This window comes from Temnothorax longispinosus, chromosome 8 (genome assembly GCF_030848805.1).
Source record: "Temnothorax longispinosus isolate EJ_2023e chromosome 8, Tlon_JGU_v1, whole genome shotgun sequence".
NCBI lineage: Eukaryota > Metazoa > Arthropoda > Insecta > Hymenoptera > Formicidae > Temnothorax > Temnothorax longispinosus.
In genome coordinates this window covers 19,034,896-19,051,024 of record NC_092365.1, presented here as the reverse complement: position 1 = coordinate 19,051,024, position 16,129 = coordinate 19,034,896, and the positions used below count along the sequence as shown (strand labels likewise).

At 40.6% G+C, this 16,129-nt stretch overlaps 1 long non-coding RNA gene across 1 annotated transcript in view; it reads right to left on the bottom strand.

Annotated features, from left to right (window-relative positions):
* LOC139818167 (uncharacterized) overlaps nt 1-14,157 on the bottom strand; it is a 128,510-nt gene extending 114,353 nt beyond the window's left edge. The window contains exons 1-3 of the long non-coding RNA XR_011733404.1: nt 13,476-14,157; nt 12,723-12,856; nt 12,228-12,274 (exon numbers count right to left, since the gene is read on the bottom strand). This is a non-coding gene — a long non-coding RNA (uncharacterized lncRNA). The remainder of the gene's footprint in view (nt 1-12,227; nt 12,275-12,722; nt 12,857-13,475) is intronic.
* Between the last annotated feature and the right edge of the window lie 1,972 nt (nt 14,158-16,129).

Here is a 16,129-nt window from a genome sequence, read left to right as displayed (position 1 = left end):
TAAAATACAAAAATAAATTAATTGTTACAAAAAGATTTTCCATTCGACGTAAAGCTAAAATTTGCCTGCTTTCTCGACACAACGAGAAAAAGATAAGATTCTTACTGCAAACATGAACTTATCAGAGAGCCTTGATACACACTACTGTTCGTGATCGTCTTACTAGCGAGGAGAGCCATTTTCCCAAGAGCGCATTAGGCGGAATTCAGATGAAAGCAAACACGCGGAAACGCATTACGCGCAAGGCGCAAGAAAAAGTGTAAGATACGTAGTGACAAGGAGCCAAAGGGCGAGGGAAAAGCCGCGACGTTGAGAGACTACGTGAAAGGGGTATAGCACGGGGTTTAGGGAGAGGGAAAAGGAGCAGCATGGAGGAACTTAGTAGTCAAGGAATGTCGACGCGGAACGGAACGCGCACGAGGTCGAGGAAGGAAGGAAGGCTTTCCATCAGGCAAATTGAATAGCATTTGCAGGCTGTTTCGCCGGTAAACAGGCGGATGATAGATGATACCTCAGGTCCCCGTCGTCTCTTCTTCCGCTAGTAACTCTCGGTACACCTTTGCTCTCACGATTTCTCGCATCCTTCTCGAAAACGACGATCGTTTTCTCCTACCTCTTTATCCTTTCGACAGACGACTCGCGCGCAAGGCTGAGGAAAATGCGTTCGTTCCGCCGTTCTCGAGATAACTCTGTGGCCGATCTGACAACCTATCTGGAAGTGTCATCCGGAAGAAACCATTCATCAAGCGACCGCAAAAGAACTTAACGACAGAGTGGAAATCGATCGCGACTCACGATGCTGCGCCTTTACCGTTGCGACTGCTTCTTTTACAATATTATAACGATCAAATTGCTTATTGTGTAAAATTCTTTAAATTTGATTTGTATTTTAGATTTTATGTGACGAATCAATTTGGCTGGAAAAATTGTTAAATGAATTTTTCCAAATATATTATACGCATATGAGATGCAACCACACGTGTTTGAGAGATAGCTAAAAATATATTCCAAAAATTAATACGAAAAATTTATTTTAGAACAATAATTTTATCGACTTACGAATAAATCATGAGCGAAAACTTTGTATTTTATCATCGAGATAGAGTTATTTTAACGTTATCATTTTTTTAACTTTATTTGCTCCAAAATTCGTTTTACATGCACGTCTATTATAATAATTTTTAAAAGCTGGAAGCTGAAAGAGTCATGATTCAGCATTCGTATTTAATTTACGTTTTCTTTTTAAGTACAATATGCAGCGCTAAAACAGTTCAGATTGGTTTATGAATATTCCGTGGATGAAAATTAATGTATTGAAAACATATTCTTTAGTATAATCCTTTTGTTATAACCCGCATGGCATTTAATTACAAATCATGCTTCTTGTGTAAAAAAATGTGTCCATAGGCCTTTACTATTCATAAAATTTTATTTCTTTTTTATTGTATATGATTATAACACACTAAGAGAGGCGAATAATCTGAAGGTAAATTATTCTTGCGAAATTTATATTCGCATTATCTATTCTGTGTTATTAGATGCACGAAAAAAATAAATACCGAAAATCATGATTCAAAATAAATTATAAGTTAGGAGTCAAATGCGTTACTGAATTAAAAATGTTACTTTGCAAGATACAAGAGAATTCAATGTTGTGTCGTGAAGCAGTGTAAAGAAGACGAACAGAAAGAGAATCATTATATAACAGATAGTCGATGTTCCACTTTCGAATAGCGATAGTACAGTACAGGGAATCGAACGTATAAATATTGCATCAGCTCGCCGAACAGATTAAGACATTGCATGTTCTTGAGATGTAGCAAGGCTACAGGAAAGTTGTTCTCGTTTAATTAACTGTCACGAACAGCTGCAGTTCAATCTTTCAATTTATGAATGTCGACAGCGCGGGGAGGTCGTAAAAATGTAAGCCAGTTCCGCGCGACGAAAATACCAACCAGGAACGGTGTCACGTATTAATAATAAAACGAGGAGTTCGGTACGCGAGACTCAGTAATAAGGTTTCTAGGAGAGTACGCGATATTACAGTGTCACCGCTTTTACAATGCACACGCTGTAAATTCATATGTAGTTTGCCTTCGATCGTAAAGGGCTATACGGTGTAACGCCGTTAACAACACGTCGTAGTTTATTTCGTGATAAATCTCTAAAGTAAACTCAGGAATTTCCACTTCAAAATGAAGTGCAAACCTGTACTAACCCGATGTATTTCGAGTGTGACCAGTAAGCAGATAGCATAATATATTCTTCATATGAGAGATACGCGACATGGGCATACCGCGAAATGGTGTTTACGCGGCCGGATGTCGGCGTTGCAGGCGCATAAACATAAGGTATGCATGAACATGCTGAGTTATACCATAGTCGGTTATGAAATAACCATAGGACGAAACTTGATAATACACTTTCTATCCGGTACGTGGTACGAGCTACGATGTGCCGAGTTCCTTTCCATTTACTGGAAAACTTTTAAAATGCGTCAAAATTTTTTCCATTTTCCGCCTCGGGGATGACTGGCGCGCCGCGGCGATACGGTTCACGAGTAATCGGAGTCCTCATTATTTCCCAGTGCATGTATTCTTGGTGCATACGTAAAATAGCTTTTCAATATACAAGCGAATTACGAAAAGTGTTTTTCCGTACGGCCCTTCGGAAAGTATTTTTAACATTTTTGCATTACTTTACTACCGCAATTTGCATTGCACGTTTCCATAATCTTTCGTTATGTTTTGGTAATCTTCAGGATGGGAACACCTTATGCGAACAAGAAGCAGCGTTACAATAAAAGGATATCCTCGAAATGGCGCAGGAAACAAGGTGGCGCTAAGTAACGATGCTACGAATTTTCTAACGAAGTTTTCTTCATTGCCCAATTATAAAAGTTGTTCATAATACAGGAATCCGATGGAAGGTTGGGTGGCTACGAGAGGTAGTCGCCCTGCCTTCGTGGTAATTCCCAAATTAATTAAAAGAAAAGCCCTCTCTCCCTCCTCTTCCCTTTTTTTTCATTCTACACGCCTTTTCTTTACTGGAAGTCTAGAAATGCGCATCCTTAGTTGGATATAATTTACACTCATTAAATTCTTATTTCTATACCTCATTCAACTATCTGTATTTAAATTAATAAAAATAAAATACATATTAATATATTAGAATAATACACCAAATAATAGTCGCTCCTTTTTGTATGTTGCAGGTGAGTTTTTCTGTCATATAGCCGTATCTGGTTTCTAGAAATTAAACTGAATAGACTAAAGGTGTGGTAAGTGAAAAGAGATTACTCATAAATTTTATATTATCATTAAACCTAATTAACTTTGGAAACTAATGTAAAAGTTTATTACTTAGAGCCACGAAAAAGTAGGACATAAAGCTTATTACTTTTTTAATATCCTGTTTCGTAATTTATCCATAAAATACATACATTTTCGCAAACAAGTTTGCATTATAATCCGTATTGCATTTTATACACAAATGTACACATTTTTGTTGAGTATTATTATTATAATTAAAGTTAAAAGTAATGTACCAGAGACGACTCTCTCGGCGTAGAGATATAATGTTATCTGTTTGCGATGTCTTGAGAATCAATTATTTTAATTGGTACGAGAAAGAAGCGAATTTGTCCAGCTTTTTCCCCCGAGGTTGCACCGTCGCACCTCGATTCGATGAGATGCCCGGCACCCCTGCAGGAGCCTTGGTGTCTGGGTGGGCAATCGATTTTCCACTGACGCCTCCGTCCCCGCCATCGTCGCTGTCTGGTTGTTACTGACGACGAATATTCACGAAGTCATCCGAGTCATTGACATCCACTAGGCGATGGCGATGGCGATGGCGATGGCGATGGCGGAGGTGGATGAAGTGCGTGCTGTAAGGCGGAGGGGGTGTGAATCTCACACACGCACGCCCATCAAATGCGTATCAGTTATGTGCGCGTGCATGACACATGTCTATGTCTTCTTCGTGTTCGTGAAATATCGATGACGATATCCAACAAGAACAGAGAAAAAGGGAAGGGTTTTATAGGGATGCGGTTGTTCCCGCCCACTTCCTCGACGATTGCAGTATCAATGATTTCACTGATAGTTTCAAACATGCGTTTTTTACGGAACATTTCGTAATTTAAAGCTCCGTTGCTACATGTCATAATAATTTATTTCTCCGATCGCTATCTTGTAGAAATATAAATCCATTAATAATTAGAAAAATCATTAGAATAATTAGAGTAATTAGAACAAATGGTAATTAAAGATTACCAAGCATTTTTCTCTCTTGCGTTTTTTAACTAACGGTTGTTGTTAACAGACACCGCGCAATCGTGTCTTTTTCCGAGTCTCATAACATAACTGTTCTCGTATACTGTATCTAAGCAACGTGCAATACTTTCGAAAAGCTCTCCAAAAATAATTGTGGCAGCACAGTAATTCCCGAGTGGTAGAAATGGCAGAATTGGTAAATTTTCTGCGGTCGTTATTTCGCTGTGCTTCAGTTTGTTCGCAACACGCGTTGAGGTGCGTTCCTCTTATCGACCCACTCGACAGTACTCAGATATGTTGGTGGCAGTATTGCCACGGTGTGGGGAAGTACACAATCGTCAGACATACAGCCGACTCGACCAATCGCGCTCGTTTTTCGCTGTGTGTGCCGTGCTCCTACTTGAAGTGGCGAGACGGATCCCTCACTCTAATTTCTACACGGAGGAACTTTCGTGTCGTGACATAGGAAGAGGATGAGGACGTCGCGATGAGAAAGAGGAAGGAGGACTGTAATATTCGTTCTCGCGTCTCGAAAGTATTATTTTCTTAATACGCGCTCATTTTTCACAGACAAATCCAAAAGAAGAGCGAATGTCGTTTGTCAAGAAGTTCCAGAAAATATATCGTAAAGAACGAGCATAAAGGACGGTTTTCTTAGATAGATATTTATCGGTATTTGATTTCTCTGTAGTTATTCGCTCACGCATGAATTTCTGATTTCCATAATTGTATGAACGAAATTTTACGAAGTAATTTATCTCGGAATATTATGCGATTTGTTATTATTATTTTTATTCCGTAACAGAGTATCTCTAATATCGTTTAGGTCGGGCAATTGTTATAAATGATACCTTTTTCGTAAAACGAAACATTTCTCCAAACGCTCCCTCGTAAAAGCCTTATCGCTCGCCCCCGTGCTTTCCCTTCTGCTTAACAGTCTGTCATAGATAAAACAGCCTAATAATACGTTAGTCACGAGCAAAATTCGGGGGCCATCCGTCTAGGCAAGCGAGGGTCCCCAGGAACTCGGGTCGTTTCCTCTTATAGTTAGTATCATTATACACCGTCGTTGGTTCTTTCGTTCTATTCAATTTCACGCGCAGAGAAACACGCGTCTTAGAAGAGGAAGGGAGGTGAGGGAGGATGAAGGGTGCGTACGTTTAGGGCGTTTAGTATGTCTGCCCGACTTCCGGCAGGCGCAATCACCGAATCTCACCCACGCAATCTCACCCACGCCGCAAGTTACACGTTTTATTTTGTATAGCGCTCATACGGGAGGAAAGGAACTTCAATGATCAGACGTGCGTACGCCATAGGCGGATATAGATTTTGTCTGGGATTATTAGATGTTTGGTTACCTTCCGATAATTACTCGTGGAATTGCTTCAGTCGGCGCGTGTGCTATAATCAATATGCGCGTTACAATCGATACAGACATTGCTCCGACATTCGCATGTACGTATGTTTGCATGTATAGGCCACTTGTACGGTCCTGCTACGGCCCATTCTGTGTATTTCAGTGGATTAGGTATCCAGTGGATTCTAATTATCAGATGGACGAAATGATATTGGGCACGTCGCACTTGCGTCGTCCTCAGAAAAATTGATATCGATTTTCTCTCGATGTCATAATATTTCGTTACAGTGGCTATACTGGCTAATGAAAACGGCTTCTCCACTTGCTGCGGAATCCCGTAGTCCGTCCTCGTCGGATCTTCCGAAAGCGCTTCTCGTGTATCGATCGGCACAATATTCAATAAATATCCGATGAGCTATTATTGGATAGGACGGACAGGAATTTTTTCAAACAATGAATCGAACTAATTAAGGTATATTAATTGTGCGTGTCGCGGTGAAAATCGGATGTGCATAACTAATTGTGAAACAGTTGTGCCAAAAGGTTTCTTCGTGTACGTCGAGATATTGAAATGCTAATCGACTCTAAAATAATATTGATGACTAAATTGTTAAGCAATTCGAAGAACAACTTGAATGTTCTTTTGCGCAATGGACGGATGGACTTCACTAACTTATTCTTTGAAACAAAATACTGAGATACATGAGGTATTCTCCGTCTTGGGTTCGACAGGTAGACACAGAAGATTGAAGCGCGGGCGGACGTGTTCGAGCATGGCGAAGCGTTTTTCATCCTGTCCGCGTTTACGCTTGACGCCGTTTGTTCGTAACGCAACAGACGCTAACGAGATTGGATTGGTGAGAACGGGTGGGGTTTATTTGCACGGCAATAAATTTCGGGAAACACGTGTATAACGACAATACGTAGATATTTATAAAGAAGAGAAAAAACATATACGCGGGAGAAAGAGAGACACGCGATGCCGAGTTTGAGTTAAGCGTTGAAAATTTGAACGATTTTATTTGATTGGCGTTTGTTAATTACTTTCGTCTATTTCATGTGTGTGTATACGACCGTATACCTGGTATATATGTGCGGAACATGCCTCAGCATGACTGGCGTTTATTTAATTTTTCTTATTTGCGATTCTATAACACCTCTTCGTCTGAATCTATCTCGGCCTCGAAATATACGAGATGGGCTTTTCGTGATGTTTCAAACCCCTTCGCGAACACCATTTCAATCTGATAACGCGATAGCTGTTGTAGGAACATGCCACAACAACCTGGTAACACGGGTCTCCTTTACCTCGTCGCGCACCCCATACGCGTTCTCTATATCCCATATTCAACCATCCTGATACAATGCCCAGATGGCATTGTTTGTATGAGTAGTCGAAATCAAAGGTAGCGAGAGAGAGAACAGAGATTTAGGTAAAATCAACAAGAAGAGGTGGGGAAGAAGGTGGTATGTACAATGCAAGCGTGTCACTTATACTGATTGGCTCGTAAAACCCGCAAAACATAATTATAAAAATTAATTATAAGTGGTAACAAATAAAAATATTTAACTAAAATGCCATATTCATTGCGGCAATATTTCATGAAAACATTTTTTAATTGAAAATTAATAAATGAAGAATCGTATGCAGTCGAGTTTGCTCTTTTTCTGCTTGTAAATTTTTATAAAATCAGTTAAAATATCCATTATCTAAATTTAATAACGTTATGGATACGATCCTTCACACGCAACGTTAATGCTCTGATTGTTTGCGTACGTTTACATAAAGTTCGAAAAACGTGAGTAAATCGGACACGGTAGTTCTTATAAGCTCTCGAGTTGTCGAAGCGCATTTTTCGCTCTCATACTTCCCGATGGCCATTACGATATACTTTGCACGACGGGGTACGGCGCTCTTGCGGAGCAAGGAACTCCGATGAGGAGGTTGTTCCACTGCTTTATGACGCGTGAATATCTGGCGGTCCTCTCCTCTCCTCCCCTGTTTTCTCCTCTCCCTGCGAAACCGGTTCATTTCTATAGTTTTAAAGCCTGGCACAATATAGCTAGAGAGGTCCTCCTCCCTCCTTCTACATCTCTTTTCTTCTTTCGCTCGGTAGACGAAGCGAACCATTCTATCGCTCTTTCCGCTCTTCCTTCCCAAACAGCGAGGAAGAAAGAGGAAGGGAGAGAAGAAGAAGAAGCGAGAGTTTCTTAACAGAAGAGCGGATAGAGTTTCGCTTTGGATCGCCAGCCGCGGTTAGGTAACGTTCGGATAACGCCTCAGGTTACCTCGCCATCTCACCTTCGGTGCGCTACCAAGGATTTCAGGGAGGCCGAAGAGGCTTCAACGAGCCATACACGGTTCCCGGGCGACAGGATGACGTTACCGCCATTAGGATCAGCTTCTACTTTCCTCGCTTCTTCCTTTTTTAACACCGTACCAGTGGCACTTTCAACGAACGAAGCTTGTCGAAGCAGTCATTTAGTTGATTGTCTTGGGGTCTTTCATCGTGATACTTTTTGAATGAATTTTCAAGCTCTAATCTCCGTAAGTTAATTCTTAAAAAGTTTAAAATATAATATATATATATATATATATATATATATATATATATATACATATATTTTAATTTTGTCTTCATGAAATTGTTAAAAGCAGATCCTCGCGATATAAGTTTTATAAGTATATCTGTAAGATATGAATTTTTAAAGATAATTTATTTATTTCTTTTTCTTTCGTGGCAGTAACGCTAATAATTTAAATATAAATTCCCGCAAAATTACGGTAAGTCTATTCAGCTCTCCGGGGCACTTTATACGGAAAACGTATATATTTTTCGTCTTTTAGGTCCTCTGGGAGACTGCGATCTCTCTACGTTGACGAGACTTGGTACCCACTTCACCTATGTCTCTCGTACATCCCTTCCTGCTGCCTTTTCGCACACAGAAACGTAGCCTGAACGCGCACGCGCGAGTTTGTACGTATCTGCGAGTTTCGTTTCTTTAGATAAATGACGCCACTTAGAGATTAGGCGCACGGGGACTCGGCTAGAGTGGCAGAGAGGTATTTTCCCTGCCTACGTCGCGGAAAATGGCACGAGTAAGTTTCATCTTACCCGGTATCCGTCGTCGACTCTTTCTCCCGAAACAAGACCGAATGGGTCTCAACACAGATCGCATTCAAATGATGACATTTTACGTACTCTTTTAAACTCGAAAAATTCATGTATAAAAATATGATCTACTAATATGAATAAAGAGATAGCACTCGGATAACGCTAAACAGTTTTTCCGTCATGTCACAAGATTAATTCTAAGAATGAATAAATAATGATATTTTCACTGAAAATGGGAATAAATTATTTCTGATTCCCAATTCTTCTATTCTATTTGATCCGGGATTACGTTATTGAAAAGGATTATTTAATTTTGAATTACTTGGCGTAATACTCATACAAAATGAATTTGATTAATATTTAAGTTAGTTTAGTACGAATCGGATTTTCCGATTTAATGTTGTAATAAGAAAATCCGAATGCTCGATCTCTTCCTATCGGTATGCTCGATTGACTTTCCGGAAACGAGTGGCTCGTGTCAGCCCATAATTTTCGTAGGCAATGGCGCGCGTCGCACGACACGAATCGTTCGGTAAAAATTCCGTGAAACTTAGTCGCACCCGCGCCATGCCGGTGCAGCGCGTCGTGCCACTAAATTCTCCCTTGCAGACACTACACGTGCATAACACCGGGTGGAATTAGCGCGGCGAGAGGGGTCAAAGTGGAATTGTGAGGAACACCGAGCGTGCGATCCGGGAAAGGGATAGGATAGCGCGCCAATTTCTCGCTCCACCACGGGAACAGCGCAAATTCTGTATGCATACAGAGATATGTGTGTATATGCGCGTGTAAATGTCCCGGGATTGTATAACGCAATGAGGAGGAATGCGATAGGGGAACTGCACATTGCGCGATATCATAATCTCGGCTTACACTTCTTACGGAATGAGCTGCAGAATTTTCCTAACGTCGCGTTTTTGTATACCAAATTCCTGACTGCTCTATGTATTTTCGCAAGTGCCGTGTTAATTTCACTGTTACAATCTTGTTCTAAATAATACGAAGATTTAAAAAGATCTTTCGCGTAACACCAAAGATCGGCGTGTATCTCCTACAGGAGAATATTCTTGAATAATGTTGAATTCGCATTTAAAATGTATATCGTGAAGTTCAAGTTTGGATATACTTTTAAGACAGAACATATTTATGCACACAAGCAATCGTGGCACAGAAACAGGATGCGGAATAGGTATACTCGCGACAAGAAAGCCACCGTGTGAGAGAGAAATTGAGATAGATCACAAATTTCTCGCACGAAGGTGGGTTATCTACGCCCGTATACACGTGGAAGTTTCCGGAAACTAGGATATTACCCAAGATAGGAGTTGCTGTGGAAGAAGATGGAAGACACATCTCAATTTCTTTCTCAGGGCACGTGCATATTTTCAGTATTCAAACTCCCGGATACTCCCTCTCATGTAATAACACACACGCTCGCGATGTTACGACAAGATCGATATCGCGCTTCTGATTCGCAGGAAGATACAATTTGCAGGAAAATCAGAAACCTAACGTTTGACGCAATTGTACCGCGCGCAAAATTAATTTCGAAATATTATTGTTAACGTAACGCGATAATGCCTCTAATGAGAATGTCTTAATTTATGATATAAAGTATCGTACGAAGAGAGCAAAATAACATTCGCACGTATGGTGCGCGAGAAGAGGAAAGTAACGGAAATTGCCGAAGCGTTGCGAACGGAAGAAGAAGTCGGGTGAAAATCTAAAGCGTGAAAGCGGAGGAAATAAGACAGGAATGAAGATGAAGCCCGCGAAATTTTTCGCGCGGGAGTGGACTACCTGGGCGGAAGCTTTTTGGAATTGCGAGCCGTGACGACGAGGAAACGCACGCTGGAAACGAAAGAGGTGCTGCTGTCTGTTTCGGCGTTGTACTGCATTTCGTTTTTAAACATAAACATCAGAGCTACTTGAATAAATATAAAACTTGCTTCGTTGTGTAAGAGTTCACATGACATACCGTATAATTTATATTTATAACATTATCGCTTAGATATCGATATAGGTTGACGTCAATTGACGTCAAAATGACGAGTGCTTGCTACCTGGGTAAATTGTAAATTGCTTTTCTTATTTATTTTTTAATTATTGTTTTTGTTATTGGTCTTTTTGTTTTCTTTCTGATTACGTAGCAATTTTTATTATGCAATTTATTCTTTCCTCAATTCTTTCCACAATTTAATTATTTAATTGTTGTTTGCAAAGTTGCTGTATAAGCTGCCAACTGAAAAATTCGCGAGTTTTCTCTTACAGTCCTTAGAATCTAATTCTAAAATGTGATATATGTAAGTGCTCCTATTCGTCGTAGAGATATTTTTCTCAGTACGCGCATTATGCAAGCATAGTGTATTACGAGAAGTATATTAGCTAAATCTTGAAAACTGGGGTCTAGGAGCTGGCGCGACATTCTTCAGATAAAATAGTAAAATGTAAAAGTCGACTGAAAATTAGACAGAAATGAAGATAAAGCAGAACTCTCTCTGCGCGTGGTGAATGCACGTCGTCAAAACTACAAAGCGTAGTTGGAGAAGAGACGTGATGAGAACGCACGAGCTGCATGCTTTTTTGTTAAACACGTACATGTTTCTTACGGGATGAATTTAGAATAGCTTTATATACACACACACACATAAAAAGAATTCACTCAGCACAGTCGTAACGCGGATTTATAAACTGTGATACGCATAAAGAATATTCGGATAAAGTAAATGCAAAAGTATCACGTATATTTCAACGTTTGCTTTTACGACTACAATTCTTTCTACGAAACTTTCCCTATGAAGTTTCTCTCATTTAAATATCGACATGTCAAGAAAAATTCAGAGACTCTTAACTATGGAAGATATTTCAATTTCCTTACTATATTTTTATTTTGCAAATATAAGGTATAAATGTACCAATGCCTTGCATGGACACGTACCTATGTCTGGACATTTTTATCATTTTAGTCCTGAAATAAGTTATAACGCGAATTAAAATCAAAGAGTCAAAGATAAAAATATTTTTCTTGCATTATATTTTTATTTTTGCTTTTAATTCGCTTTACATTTATTTACAAATTAAAATGATAAAGGTGTCCAGACATATAAGGTTTTAAGTGTCCCGGCATTGGTACATTCACCTTAGCTGTAAAAGAAAAATCTTACAGCCTTAAAAGGTTCATGAAATTAATGAAATATGGTATAATCTTTCTATTTCGTCACGGCCGACGAAAATAAGGTAATAGTTTTAGGGCCCGAATGGAGTAGGCTAACTGGGCATACTGAACCGTAATTTTACATATATAGTTATCAATCAGGATACCGGAGAAGCCGCGATCTCATTCAGGTATCACTGAGTGCGCGTAACCTTGTGTAATAAAAAGTCGGCAAAGGATTATAAATTGTAAAAATATTTTCTATAAGGCTTTAGAAAAAGAGTCTGTCCATTGCCTCGACATTGAAACAAAAAAAAATAACTCACCGTCCGATGCGCAACAGCGGAGTTGTATGTCGTAACCCTGCGTTGATCTGTAACATATAAATATTTTTACATTAAAGCATTGTCCGAGAGATAATCAATATTCTGGAAGTAAATAATTTTATCACGCCCGTTAAATTTGTAAAACGTCATTTTATCAGATGTTGAATGAACTGATTTTACAATGCTAATGCAAGAAACAATCGCAGCCGCCGCAAGCGACTGCATATTTCCGCATTAACTCATTCGCATAATTAATCCGCGAAAAATCGTGCAATATTACGAGCGTGCGAATAAGAGAGAAACACAATGTTCACGGCGTAATATCTCTTCTCGTGTATGACGGAGATCGAATTCCGGTGAAATCGTGCCGGAGTTAAACCTCGAACGAGTAATGAGTATCACGTAATGGTAATGGGCGAATCTCAAGTCACGCTTGAGAAAGTGACGGAATCCGCCACAGGACAGCAAAATAGTAAACGAATTACAATTACTCACCCCACGGATGCCCCGCTGTCGCCCGATGCCTCCCAGGCCTCCTCCTCCTCCTCTCCTCGAGCCTCCAGGTCCTCCTCCGTTGGTCCGTTGTCGCATCTCCGGTCGGCGCATTCACGACGCGGCGACGTTCACGTCTGAAAAGCAAGGATATCGTCGTTTATGATCGCGCGACACTTTGCACGGCACTCCCGGTATATTAATCTCGCAACGCGACGCGTACTTGGTTACATGGCAACGAAAGAATTACGAGGGAGAAGCTACGAACGACGCTGTACGATCCGCTTGACGCCCGTGAACGCTTGACGTCCCGCAGGTAGACGCTAAATGGCGGAGAGAATTTCGTAAATTGCGCGGCCAACTTCACTCGCCAGGAGCAACCGTCGCGAGGACGCTACTTGTTGCTTGTGAAGCGTCTTTGGTTAACTGCAATTAAATAATCGATTTATGGACACTGTCTATTCTCCACGATCGCCAAATATCAAAACTCAAAACATGAGAAAAACTTGAATACGAAGTTAAACGTACGACGTTAACAGAGACTGTGATCCCTGTTCTAATTAAACACGGCGCGGCGTTACTCGATTTAAGGTCCGCTCGTATCTTTTATGCGCGTTCCGAAAATCACGGCAATTTCATTCTGAAGTCGCGCGACACGACGCGAGAAGCGAGAGACGAGGGGCGAGTCAAGTTGACGCTTGAGAAAAGCGAAACCGATCATCCGAAAGTAGGTGTGTAATCGAAAGTTAATATTACCGAATGTGATATACCTCGGTATCCACATAAATTCCGCGAAGCACATGTGTTAAATGAACATTTGATATATCAGTTTTCTGTAATCTCAATTGTCGCTCCGAATCTAGCGACTCGTGATTACTCCGCGTCGCAGTTCGGCGCAGCGGCTCGGCACTGTAGTGGGGCAGTGGGGATAGAGGGGCGGTAGGCTGACTTCGCATACCGACCGCGCGCCGCGCGGCGCGACGTGTCTAGTCGTCCTACCTCCCCCTCTAACTATGTTGCCGCGGCACGACGCCCGTGACTCCGTTCTGTGCGTCTCGGGATAAAGCGCCGAGTGACACACGAATCGCCGGATCCGGCACGGTGATTGAGATTATGGAAAACTGGGATAAATCGAATGTTCATTTAATGCTGGCCACACGCACACTGTCCGTGAGACGTACCAGTAAGGTTTCGACTAATCGCGTTGCTCGATTCTTACGGTTAGTTACGGACGGCCAGCATTGCACATGCTTCGCGGAATTTATATACGGCATGCATTTCGAGGTATATCACATTCGACAATATTAACTTTTGATTACGTTCTTTTGGATAATCGGCCTGGCTTTTCTCAACGGTCAATTTGACTCGTCTCTCGCCTCTCGCGTCGTGTCGCGCGGCTTCAGAATGAAGTCGTTTTCGGAACACGGATGAAACATACGAGCGGACCCTAAATCGAGTAACGCCACGCCGTGTTTAATTAGCGCGATCACAGTCGCTGTTTAACGTTGGAGTTCGATCTCCGGCACACGTTTAACTTCGTATATAAGTTTTTTCGTGTTTTGAGTTTCGATATTTGATATTAGATCGTGGGGAATAGACATATATAGCGTCCATAAATCGATGATTCAATTGCAGTTAACTGAAGTCGCTTGACAATCAACAAGGGTAGCGTTCTCACGACGCGACGGTTACTCGCGGCGAGTGAAGTTGGCCGCGCGATACACGAAATTCTCTCCGCCATCTTAGCATCTACCTGCGGGACGGCCGGCGCGACGTCACGGGCGTCAAGCGGATCGTACAGAGCTTCGTTCGTAGCTTCTCCGCCGTAATTCTTCCGTTGCCGTGTAACCAAGTTACGCGCCGCGTCGCGAGATTAATATACCGGGAGTGCCGTGCAAAGTGTCGCGCGATCGTAAACGACGATATCCTTGCTTTTCACGCGTGAACGTCGCCGCGTCGTGAGTGAGTGCGTCGACGGAGATGCGACAACGGACCAACGGAGAAGGGTTCGGAGGATCGAGGAGAGGAGGAGGAGGCCTGGGAGGCATCGGGCGACAGCGGAGCAACCGTGGGGTGAGTAATTCTTATTCGTTTGTCATTTTGCTGTCCTGTGACGGATTCCGTCACTTTTTCAAGCGCGACTTGATTCGTTTATTACGTGTTCCTCCGTCGAGGTTTAACTCCGGCGCAGTTTCGCAATTTCGGAGTTCGATCTCCGGCACGCGAGAAGAGATATTACGTCGTGAACATCGTGTGTCTCTCTCTCTTATTCGCACGGTCGTAATATCTACTTGCACGATTTTTCGCGGAAGTATGCCGATTAATTATGCGAACAAGTTAATGCGGAAATACGCAGCCGCCTGCGGCAATCGCGATTGTTTCTTGAATTAACATTTTAAGATCAGATATCTGTTAAAATAACGGTTAAAAAATTTAACGAGCGCGATCAAATTATTTATTTCAAGTATTGATTATCTCTCGGACGTTGCTTTAATATAAAAATATTTATACGTTACAGATCAACGCAGGGTTACAACTCCGCTGTTGCGCATCGGCCGGTAAGTTATTTTTTTATTTTAATGTCAAAGCAATAGATTTGTAAAATTACATTATAAATGTAAATAACATGTACGTAGAGAAATGAGATATTAGAAAAGAATCTAATTGCCTTGCTCTGCCGACTTTTTATTACACAAGGTTACTTACATGAATACATATTTCAATATGAAAACTTGTTAAAATGATGTTTAAAGTATAAATCATAAAAAACTAAGAAATATAGGCAATTACCACTTTTTCTACAAAATGCTGTACAGAACAGTCTATGCTATGCACATCTTTATATAATTAACTCTTTAAAATTCAAAAATGTAATTTAATATTTGCATTGTCTAGAGTCTAGAAGAGTCATTGTAGAATATCTATCATTCATTGAAGGGAGAATCCTTAACTTTATCTGTCAATTATTTTAAAAATTATTGCTTACAAAACAGTAAACATTTCGATCTTAATTTTAAACTCTCTAAAAGAAAATATTAGTAAATGATATAAAATAAAAACAATATTATTTGTTAATAAGAAAATTATTTATTATTATAGAAGGAAAATAATTAATCTACTCTTAAAATCATATTACAAAATGTATTGGATATATGTTACACATGCACAGTCCCACGAACTGAATTAAGTACCGATTACATTCCGAAGATTAAATGTCTTCGTCGGGAGAAACCTGCAATTTTAATATAAACATCAATCCTGCTTGATAATAGCAGTGCTAAAATGTTTTCGTATTCATCGGGCTTAATCCGCTGCCGCACGAAGTTTTTCACTGGCTCGGTTACGAATAAAGTTAATGCGGCAAACTTTTAAGTTTCTCCTCGCGTTTGTACGCGATGTTGTGTAATCGT